Source organism: Callithrix jacchus, chromosome 2 (assembly GCF_049354715.1).
Source record: "Callithrix jacchus isolate 240 chromosome 2, calJac240_pri, whole genome shotgun sequence".
In the NCBI taxonomy this organism is placed as follows: Eukaryota; Metazoa; Chordata; class Mammalia; order Primates; family Cebidae; genus Callithrix; species Callithrix jacchus.
This window is the reverse complement of record NC_133503.1, coordinates 30,263,728-30,276,089: the sequence shown is the minus strand read 5'-3', so window position 1 is coordinate 30,276,089 and position 12,362 is coordinate 30,263,728. Positions and strand designations below refer to the sequence as shown.

Below are 12,362 nucleotides of genomic sequence, written 5' to 3'. Positions count from 1 at the left end.
ATCTAATGATTTTAAATATAATACCTCAAATTATGAGAAATAGCCACATTTATGTAAGTATAAAAACCCATGCAAAAGTCAAGTATGCTTTACTTATAAAATTTCGTTTTGACTTTTTTACATCCTCTCTCAGCCTCAGGGAGTTTATATAATTTGCCCAGCCCTTCCCAGTTAAGCAAATGGTAGAATCAGATTTAGAATGTATCTCCATCTAATAACAAAGCCCATGGTCTTTTACTGCACAACAGTGTGTTCTTAAGTTGATCAAATATGTTCCTTTTTTAATGGAATTTATACAGAGTTTTCTAGGGAATACAATATTTAAAACAAAGGTACATCTAATCAACCTCAGGTTTCAACTTTGGGGTGGTTTGGTTGTGGCTAGAGGTAAATAGGTGAACCCTCCACTAAGTTATACACATGATCAGCTGCTTATTTTGATATAACATTCGTTTCAATACTAAATACAATGCATGACATATATGTTAAAATACATAAAATTTAAAAATTACATGAATTCTTTTCTTTAAGGAACCAGAAACATTGTATATTTCTTCTATGCCCACATGGTCAGTCTCTGCCTTAAATAATAAATAAGAATGACAGGGAAGTTGCATTTCTCTGAGGGATTCTTTCTGGAGTAATTTTAGACCTGCTTTATGCATACCAAGGAAGCTGTCAGTTTATTTGATCTTCAAATACACTGAACTTTAAGGGGAGAATCTTTGGTAAATCAGAGACTGTTCACTTAGACACATTTTTTTTTTCTTTTGTAAGACGTAAAAGCTGAATTCTCTATAATAATTTATTCCTTATTTGGAAGTTTTGCTAATTTTTATGAGTTGCAGAGAATGCAGATATGATAAGATGCTACAAAGAAGATTTTTATGTCTATACCACAAAATGGAATAAATCAATTCATTGAGCATATGGCTTATTAGGCTTAAATAGCTCTTTTCCAAGATGATTCTGAGCACCATATTTTGAAAGATAAGGTAGTGGGTTGTTGTTTTTGGATATTTGCCTTCATAAAGATAGGCCATCTGTCTCAACAAGTGAAAAGAGTTGAATGCTTTGATTGCTATTTTTCTAATCAAGACAAATTCTAATATATTTTAACATACTGATTAACAAGATCTGACATTATATCTTGGAGGTGTTTGCTGGTATCATCACTGTAAGAATTTCGTGCTGGCCACAAATATTTCTACATGCTCCATACTCTACATATAAGAATTTTCTTTTTCGAAGGTAGAGAGAAATTCATGCTAAAGCAATATAGCTACATCATAATGAAACCCTAAAATTTGTAATTTGTTTAGTTGGGTTATTAAATTAATATTAATTACAAAATTCTTATCCCATTTTTTTATACTTTCCTTATGATAAGCTTTATATTAAAAACCAAAGAAGATTCTCAACACTACAAGAAAATTCCACTGTGAAATAGCATCATCAATGTTAAAAATTTCATCATGGGTCATTGATAAAATTGGTATTTTGCTGAAACACACACACACACACACACACAATCTTGCCTGAATAAAAATGGCATAAGCACATTGAATGCTACCAATACAATATACTTTTACTTAAATATGTTTTCTCTGTATAAAGAAACTTTTTTATTATTTAACAAATCAAAAAAATAGAAAAGCACAAACAAAATCATCTATAATCCTATTATGTATGTATGCCGCTGTTAATATTTTTGAGCACATGCTTCCAGTCTGCTTTCTGTGTGACTTTATCTTTGTTTTTTTTTAAAGCTTAATTAGTTCTATAATGTGTAGGCCAATTTTTAGGCTGCTTATTAACTTAACAATAGATGAATGAGTACTTCCCTATGTTATTAAAATTTCACAATTACTTTTAAAATTGCCCCTTCAGGATATGAAAGTTTCTTGTACTGTTTTCACAACTTTTCGGTAAGTTTATCCATCCTGCCTTGCCCAGACATTCTCATGACATTTTCTCGAGTGCTAAAAGCTGAGAGAAATCAAATTCCAGTCTTTAGTTAATATTACACTCTTTCTCACTGCACACAACTATTATTCCTAATCATTAAGAATAATTATTTAAAAAAAATAGAATTGGTTTAGTTTCTCATTCTTACTGCTGTATTCTTTTCAAGTGACATTGCTGAGTTTCTAGACAGGTAGACTTGAGTTCAGTTTTATGAATAGCGTGACCATCAATATATTTTCCAAGTGACTTCGAGTAAAGTCACCTTTCAAGTTCTAATCAATGAGGTTACCTTAGTACATTAAATGATAATACACCCTATAAAATGATTGCCTACATATTTGCATTTTAAAAATTGTATATATATATATATATATATATACATACATATATGCATTAGATTTTGGGAGAAAATACATGGAAAGCATACAGGTCTAAAATACCATGACATATGTAATAAAATACTGTGCCATATGTAAAATACTCTGTCACATATATATATATTAAACATATATACACCATAGATATATATTAAACTATATACACACACACACACACACACACACACACACACACACACATATATATATTTAAGATTTGGAGAAAATACATAGAAAGCATACAGGTTTAAAATACTATGTCTTGGCTGATACTTGGCCCAAAAGTAAGTACTTTAGCACATCTCTAATACACTCAATAAGCTTGCTATTATTAACTAAAGACTGAATTTCAAGTACATTATGGCATCACTTGAAGTAATAGCAACTGAAATGTACCTACTTAATGGAATCGATCTTTCATAAAGACTGCAGTAAAGTATTATCAGAAGTCACTTACTGAACTTTACTTCTCAATGATATAATAAAGAGTAACATGTCAAGAATGAAAATGTCATTTATCACCTGAAGCTCTGGCACCTCAGAAATGCTACCAAGAAGTAGGGGGCATTCCTTGAGCAACACAACATAAGCAAGAATTTGTCATCTACTAAAGCTTCTTGCCAAAGAGATCCTCAGTTCATTCAACACCCAGGTCCAAACTCTGAGGTAAGCTACACATATATATTCTTGAGAGAGAGCCATATTCATAGCATTGCTTTTTCCAAGCAAACTCCTTAATATCTCCAGTTCCAAGCTTCCTTCTAGTTTTAGGAGTTGGAGTGATTGGAAAGATCATACTTTGACAGAGATGGATTTATTTTCTCTATTGTGTTCCTACGGTTTGTCTCTGATATATTTTCACGGTCAATTTGCTAGGTTTGATATCTTCAAATAAAACATACTCCACAATGGGCCACGACAGAGTAAAGAAGGAAACGTAAGGGAGTTTAGTTATTTCCCCAGAAGAATGAGAGTTTGGTGAATTCGTTGTATGAACTTCCAAGTACTGATGTGATCAGAATGTACATACTGACAATTCTTTTCTCTTTTAGTCCCTTAATATTAAATGAGGATGGCTTTCCTATCTAGGGGGAAGGTCCATTTAAGTGAAGTTGGAAATAAATGGCCTTTAGGCCAATTTCTGCCAGCTTGTGTTTTGTTGTTGTTGTTGAGACAGTCTCACTCTGCCACCCAGGCTGGAGTGCAGTGGCATGATCTCTGCTAGCAGGAGTGCACTACCACACCACCTAATTTTTGTGTTTTTAGTAGCACTGGGGTTTCACCATATTGGCCAGGGTGGTCTTGAACTTCTGATCTCAGGTGATTTGCCCACCTCGGCCTCCCAAAGTGCTTGGATTATAGGCATGAGCCACCTCTTTTTCTGCAAAAGATTCCTTTTCATGACATTTAATTAACTCAAATAGTAGGAGGCTTCACAATTTAAAAAAAAATTATTGATATCTGGGCTTATTTGAAAAATTCCAAGATCCGGGAAATTCTATGCTAATTTTAATATAGCAACAACCTGTTTGGAACACAGCTCATCTCCTTTAACTGGTTTGCTACAGATGCCATCACTTGCAGAACACACATACATGTATCTATAATGAGCATATACCCAGTCTTTTATATTTTCAGTCTGGTTCTTGTAGGCATTTGAGTTTGAGATCACTGTTCACAAAGTCCCTATAGCTCTACAAACCACAGTAATAATCTAACACAATGACAATGATCCTGGAGGGGAAAAAAAGATGATCTTGAATGTCCCAGAAGCAAGGGCAAAGCAGGTGATATATTTCAACTGCATGTAGAATTAATCTACCCTCATTTCTTTTGTTTTCCTATTTGCATTCTGTGTTTTCTCATATCAATTGCTGCTGTGTGTTTTCCTTGAATGTTTAGTTAATATTGTAAACAAACATCTTATTTTATATTAAATTATTAATCAAGAATTACACTGACTCTGTCATCTGGAAATGCAGCATTCTGTCTACTACCAAATGTCCGTGTGGTTCAGTGGCCTGGTAATGAAAATGACACCACCGTGACACATACACAAGCTAAAATAAAAATCTAGTCAGTAGATGTTTCCAAACACACAGAAATAAGACATTCCCCAGAGAAGCAATAGGATGCAGAAAATGTAATACAAACTGGAAGTCAGGAATGTCTAGATTTTAATCTTGCTTCAGTCCTTAGACAATCTGAGCGAAGAAATTCTTCTCAGATGACAATCAGTTTCCTCATCTGTAAAACGCTTTTTTGTTCACAGAGTTCTGTGAGGAAAAACCTGTGCTCATTATAATAGAAGACATTTTGTGAACTATAAATCAAGGGATAATATTGATGGTGATTGTCTTAAAAATCCAACTGATAAAGTAAGGCTGGTGATTTTCTGCTGATATTCATTCACATTTACATTTCAAGGATTTGACCAGGCCCTGAAATACTCACTCTACTCTACTTCAGCATATGCAACTAAGCATGCAATTGCAAAAAAATAATTGAGCTCTTTAACTCCATTGATAATACTTAATTCTATGAATATGCATGTGGAGAATAATGCAATTTCCACAGGGTGCCTAATGTCAGGCTGTAAAGAAGGAGAAGCTGATTTCCATTTGGAAACTCAAGCAAACCCATCATTAAACATCCTGGATGAGAACTGACAAGGTGAATTACTACAAACTCTAAGCAAACTTTACAAGTACGTTTAATTAAACAAGAGTCTATTCATTTCTGCCATCTTATTTAGAAGCATTTATTTAGGAGTAGCATTTCTCCTTAAAGACTTGGTTAGTCACTATTTTGGACTCTATTACTGAGGAAGCTCTGGGCACGCTCTCTGACTTCTCTAAGAGGCCCTGTTTATATTCAGTGTATTCCTCTCTGTTTGAAATTAAAATGAGAAAATTGTAATGGCACATGATAAACAACACTTTGGATCAAAAACGTAAAATGGCTTAGTTTGGGGTTTTTTGAAATCCTGGATGTCCTGGCAAATCAATTACATTATCTCTGCCTCAACAAATAATGCTATCAGATGGGAAGATTCCGGCCAGTTCCTACTTTGGAATGGTTTTTGGAGTGTGTGTGTGTGTGTGTGTGTGTGTGTGTGTCTGTGTGTATGTTTGAACTGCACTATATGTAAGGTAAAGTTATGTGGGGTTTATGTCCTAAAATTACAGGGTGAGGCTGAGTTAGGAAGAGATGAACAGAAGCAGTTCTCATTGATCTTTGCTGAATATTTTGCAGGGAACCGTCAATACTAAGAGATATCTCTGAAGCCTTCACTTGCTTGATTTAAAATAGAGTGTAATAGTCTGGCGTTACTCAGATTACTTTTATAAACAATATATAAGAGCTCCTTGGGAAGGTTCATATTATGTGACTACTCATTCAATAAATGAAAAAAATGTTCAATAGTTATTTAATTCTCACATTGGGCCAAAAAGGCAATGTAAACAGTATCCAATGGGATGCCCATTTATACAAAAAAAGAAATAAAGGATCACAAAAGTCATATAACTTGACCGAGCCCCACTGCTTATCAGCAGCAGAACAGAGTTTGCACCTGGATGCAGGAAACTTCAAGGCCCGTTTTGCACCATACTAGTTGGAAATCATACCGGATGCCATGAAGAAAAAAATCAAGGGAACAGTCTGTAAGGAAAACAATGCAAATATCCGTCAACTGATGAATGTAAAAAATAAACACGGTATACCCATACAAGGGAATATTATTTGTCGACAAAAAGGAGTAAAAAACTGATACATTCTGTGGCACGGATGAACTTTAAAAACATTGTGCTACATGAAAGATGCCAGTCACAAAATATCACGTATTGCATGATTCCATTGATATGCTAGAACAGGAAAATCTATGGCCACTCTGGATGCTGCTTAGGGCTGGCAGTTTTGGAGGGTAATGGGAGTGACAGCTAAGAGTTCTAAATTTCCTTCTGGGGTGATAAAAAATACTCTAAATTGATTATGTTGAAGGTTGCACAAGTCTGTGATATACTAGAAACCATTAAATTTTGTATTTTAAGTGGGTGAATTGCACGTTATGTGAATTATATCTTAATCATGTTGTTACCAAAAAAAGTCACAGGAGCAACATGAAGAAGTATGAGCAGGGCATGAAGAAGCGATAGTAGATAACCAGCACTCACAGAGAGGGTCATTGTACATCTCCATTGTATATTTCAATGATGTCAGCAGCACTGGGTTTATCTTCATTGGACACCGCAGTGAAAAATACAGTTTCATGAAAAAGTAACTGTGATAAACTTCCAAGGAAGTCACTTATGGCCTGGCCGATGAAAGTGGTTAAAAGGGCTTCCTTCAAAGGTTTATCTCTCCTGAAGGGGCTACACCAGGGCTTTCATCCTTTTCACTCGGATGAACTCACCTTGCATGAGACTTATGTGCTAGTCAGTCATGTCATTTGCCTTCAGGAAACCTGTATTTGCCGTTATGAAGAATCTTCTGATCTTACCCTATGCTGATGGACAGTCAGTCATTTTTCATAACCCCAAACACCATCAGTTTTTTTCTCAGGGAAATGCACCAGGAAGTTCCCCAATTGCATAGGCCTTTCATCTCCGCTCGTGCCTCTCTCAAGCACTCCAGTGCCTCTCTGCCACTCTTCTCTTCTACCCATCCTCAAGCTTAATAACACTCTCTTGGCCGAGAGACAAGAGGAGAGGCACAGATGGTACATCTTGAGAGTTAAATTGGTTTAAAATGTAGGTGTCATTTTCTTCATGAAAGTTAAGAGGAGAAATAATTTACAATTCTCTATGAAACCATTATTTTAAATAGAGGGAAAATAGATGAGGACATCGTGTTTCACATGTTTTAAAACATATATCCATTCTTGTGTATATCACTTACAGAAGAAAAAGAAAATCTTTTGGTGATTAAAAAATTACTTAAAAAAATAAAAAAAACAGTTGTGGCATCACGCTACAAACAAACTTGGCCAAGGATGGAAGGAGGTTAGTATTATGTCTATACTAATTTCAAAGTCAACACCAACTTTCTGTGTTATTCCCTGGTGCAAGCTTGTACATCTTTATAATGCCTTCAGAATAATTTATCACATAGTAAAGATTTTAAAAAATCATTATCCTTTTGATCTAAAAATCCTTATACTTCAACTTTAATATGTTCTTTCTGAAGAAGTTGCACGTATATTTTACTCCTCCGAGAAATCAACAGCAGAGCACTCAAACAAGGTTTTAGGATCTTCTAATTCCATTTTTCAAGATGTTATAAAAGTTTTTTGTTGTGTCTATCTACCATGACCCACAGGTTCAGGTAGAAGGCATGAAGACCTGTGAAGCATTGACAAAACTTCAGCTGGTGAAATCATTAGAAGGAATATCCAGACGTTTCAACTAATGATTTGAAGTTAGTTTAATACATAGTAGTACTTCTTGCCTATGGCAAATATATTAGCACAGCATAGGTAAGCTATGAATAACATTGATTTATGTTTTGTCTTCAGGCTACTTCAAACTTTTTTTTTTTTTTTACTACCAAAAATCAAGGGTGGCAGACATTTCAGCTTGGTTGGGCATCCCAAAAACCATTTTTGAGAAAGAAGTCACAAATCGCCCAAATATATTATTATTCCCTCAGTATCAGGGATGAATTAAGGCAATTTTGTTTTGTTAAAAAAAATTAGTAACTATCACACACAAATGCACATACACACACTCACATATGTGCACATGCACACATTTTCTAAGCTGATAAATCTTCAGAGAAAGAAACTATAACCATAACCAAATCCATTCTCTTTTGTTCCTTATAAGGGTTTACCTCAAATTGATCAAAAGCTGCACAATTTGGAGCTTTCAGGCCTTCCTATACATTAGCTTTAAACAAATGCTTCTTTTATAAGGCTCTCAGAAGACTTATAGAGAAAGATCAAAATTAATACAAATGATTTCACATTGCATCATCTAAGATTGGTCACCCAAGAGTGAATTAGGCAACAAGGCTGCAGGTCTCATAGTTCTGATGCTGCTGGCTTAGAAGTCTCTTTAAACCTTTGTTAAGCTATAGAGCAGTTTTTGTTTGAAAATCCCTTCTACAGAAGAACAAAAGGCATTAAAAATATGAATGGCTATTGACCATTTGTTATACACTAGGAACTGCAGCATGCCTTTGGTGTATCGTGATGTCCCATTCTGTTGGCAATGGAAAATCTCTCATGTTAGGGGATGGGGGAAGGAGAAAGAAAGAATCTATGCTTCAGCCAAAGTGAGGGATGGGAGACATTAATCTCTTCACAAGTCAGATATGTCATTTCCTTCTAACTCTTACTTACCATGTGTGTGTCTCAAAACTCTAAATATATCCATAGTTGATATATGCTCTCATTATGTTCTGTGTATTATTGTAAGCATTAAACCTTCATACATACTAATCATTGTATAGGACTGTGTGCATGAACCCATGCCTTTTCAACCTTAGAGACAATCTGAGGGATTTTTCAGGGGCAATTGTTTATACTTATGATTATGATTTTACCTCCTGATTAAGAATAGAACCTGAGGAAGATGCATGCTAATATAATACACTAGCTCATATAATCCCACAGCAACCTTTTTAAAATGGATATTTATATACTCTTTTGTCATTTAACTGGTGACCAAGGAGAATCTCAGAAAGAGTGAGAAATCGGCTGATCACCTAGCTTTTACTTAGAAGAGATGGGATTCAAATTCAGGTGTATCTCAATTCAAAACATAACTGCTTCTCTTATTTAAAAAAACAATGGTACTAACAATCTTCTCTTATTTTAAAGGGATTAGTAAAAAGCTATAGCACTATATGATGATTAAATAATCAAAATAAAGGAGGGAAGGGTCATGAAATATGCATTTGTTGGTTGGGGAGATGACATGGGGTGGGAAGGAGACTATACACCCCTTTATAAGTTCTGTTTTTCTCCACCTTACTTTCTCCTCTGTCACTTAGGGAAATGACAAAGGCAAATGAAAGTTACAGTGGAAAACAACCCAAACTATCAAACTACAACACAAACTGATTTTGTCAGTGAGTTTTAGGCCATTTCTCAAAACTTAGAATGTCAACGTTATAATAGGAGAATTCATTCCCATATCTAAAGCTGGAAAGGAGGGGTTTTGTTAGATTAAAAAATATTATTTAAATGAATCACTGAAGCCTATTTATCATCAACAATCTGGTACAACTTCTGAGTAACTCCCTCAAAGAGGGCAGTAGCTTTGATTAAAATTCACTGTTTGAGGTTGAAGAGGAGATACATTTTTAAGCTAAGTGTGTTACCTTGTTATTCAGAACAGTTTACACTCTGTCTTTTAAAAATTTAAAGACTTCTTGTTTAGTAATAATCATCAAATGCTATATAAATTATGAGAATCTTACTGACTGCCCAGGATTCTCAGCAAACATAATTTTTAGAATTCTAATTTGAGTAATCCCAAGCATGAGCTCCTCTCCATAAGCATCCTTGCTCTGGATCAAGGGCCTCCTGGGCAGAATATGATGAAAATTGCCAGTTAGCATCACTCCTATAAGTTGAAACCTTCAGAATGCATACAGCATGGGACAGACACCATCAGATCATCCACTATATATGAGGCATTAGTACAGAAAATGCAGGGTTTCTACACATGTACAGGATGTCACGTTCACTCTCAGCTTTTATTTTCTTTATACCCTCCTCTTCATTTGGCTTTTTTTCTTATTTCTTTATTTTTTAAGAGTCAAGGTCTCACTCTGTCACCCCGAGCTAGAGTGCAGTGGCAAAATCACAGTTCACTGCAGCCTTGACCTCCTGGGCTCAAGCAATCCTTCTGCCTCAGCCTCCCAAAGTGCTAGGATTGCAGGCATGAGCCACCATGCCTAGCCTACGTTAGGCATTTTAATCAAGCACCTACAAGGGCCTGACTCTAGAATGCTCCACCGAATGTTATCAATGTCAAATCCAAAGGTATTTTCTCATCCTTCATCCTAATTAAATATTTTGTGGCTCATGGCCTGGTTGACCTTGCTCTACTTAATAGTCTTTTCTGCCAAGAAGAGGACAGATTCACCCTTATTTTCTCTGAGTATCCTTTTTCCATCTCTCACTGACTCACCTTCCTCAGATTGTCCTCTAAAAGGCAGCATTTCTAGAGTCCTTTCCTTGGCCATGGTACTTTTACATTCCCTCTGCCAGACATCTAATTCCCTGATATAGCCCCAATTATAATCTATGGGTGATGGTGATGGTTTCCTTATGTTTATTTGCAGATTCACATTGTGCCTTAATTTCCATAAAAACATTTCTAAGTGCTTCTTTCCACATCCTCATCAGAAGCCCAAGAAAATTTATACTTCATATTTTTCAAAACCAAACTTCCTGTTTCCCAGTCAGATGTTCTCCCTCTACCCTCCATCTCATTGACTGACTATCCTCTGACCTAGTCATCCTACTTGCAGTCCTTAAAACCACTTTAGAATCCTCCCTCTCCCTATGAACCTATCTCTATGGACTTGGACCAGTTGCTAACCCATGTCAAGTTGCCTCTCAAGTTTCCCTCCACCTCATTCCTTTCCAACACTCTCTCTGCCCAAATGGGACCATTATCAACTCTTAGCATTCGAATTCCTTTTGTGATTCAACTCCTCCTCCTCTCAATACAGAGTCCACATTCAGAATACTTTTTCTAAATGTAAATTTAATCAAGCCACTCCTTTGTTAATAACCTTCAGTGGCCCACATATGCTTCAACGGTAAAGTCAAAATGCTTCCCTATAAAATTCTACATTTTCCAAAAGCTAGCTCAGGATCAACTTTCTAGTATCTTCCTTGTTCATTTCCAGTTTCTTTCTCACTCCACTATTTATTTCCAGATCATACCATGTAAGAGCTCTGAATGTATAGTATCTTTGTATTCTCAGCTTAAGATATTATCTCTTCTGTTTCTTAACAAAAACAATCTTCCTCCAGCTCAAAGCCAAGCCCAAATACTAACTTCCTTGTGCAACCTTTAATCACAGCACACTATGTAAAATGTTGCCCATACTAGGTAGTAGATATTACATAGAGCCCATTTCAAATATTTTACTGATTTATTCTTCACAACAAAGCTACGAGTTGGTTATTCCATCTCACCAGTGCAGAAAACTCTACTCAGAGAAATAAAGTAATTTCTACATCCCAAAAGCTAGGAAGTGACAGAACTGAGCTTTACACCTAGACAGTCTCATTCCAAAGAAATGTGCTTAATTACGGTGCTATGCTACTTCCTGTCACCATTTAGGTCTTTATTCCTAGGCTGTGAATTACTTGGGGGCAGGGATTTTGTGAAATTTATCTTTGTATTTCTAGTTCTCAGCATGTAGTAGATATTGAATAAATGTTCAATGATTTGTGTTCACAATGAGTGATGCTACAGCATTCTCCTGTAGTTAACGGCGCTCTACACTACAGCCTGCGATCGGGCGGGCTTCTTGCACATTTTGATCCCACAACTCTCGCTCGCTCCTCGCTCTGCTCATCCTGGCTTATTATTGGCTTTGATCCCTTTCACAGCTCCTTTTATCATAAACTCTGTGAGTCTGAAATGGTTGCATCTCTGTATTTACTGGATTAGACTTCTTAATTAATATTTAACTTCCTTTCCTTGAAGAACAAAATGAAAGCAAAAAATGAAGTCACCTTCTAGAATTCCTTTTTGATATACAAGGCAGACCTCCCGCTTGTGACAGGCTCCTAGGAAAAGAGGACAGTCACTCTAAGTGAAAATTATCTAATCCCCATTACCTTTACCATTGGATCAATGCAAGAGCAGGGATTTACATTTCTGCCCAAGGACCTGATAGCCAAGGGTTATGAAGGAGACACAGAAATCACTTTTAATCATTTGCATGTGATAAATCTATAAGCTTTCAAAGTAGTCTAAATTGATTAAATATGGCAAAAAATTAAAAAAGAGTAATACCAAAAATAATCAGTACTATGCATGAATT

General features: G+C 35.7%; 1 protein-coding gene and 1 long non-coding RNA gene across 18 annotated transcripts in view; both read right to left on the bottom strand.

Moving 5' to 3' along the window:
• Positions 1-12,362, bottom strand: part of TENM2 (teneurin transmembrane protein 2) — a 3,966,312-nt gene that overhangs the window by 855,734 nt on the left and 3,098,216 nt on the right. The window lies entirely within an intron of this gene.
• Positions 1-12,362, bottom strand: part of LOC118151654 (uncharacterized) — a 57,311-nt gene that overhangs the window by 29,510 nt on the left and 15,439 nt on the right. Inside the window, exon 2 of the long non-coding RNA XR_013530751.1 lies at positions 1-12,362. This exon is cut by the window's left edge and continues 29,510 nt beyond it; it is cut by the window's right edge and continues 14,587 nt beyond it. This is a non-coding gene — a long non-coding RNA (uncharacterized LOC118151654).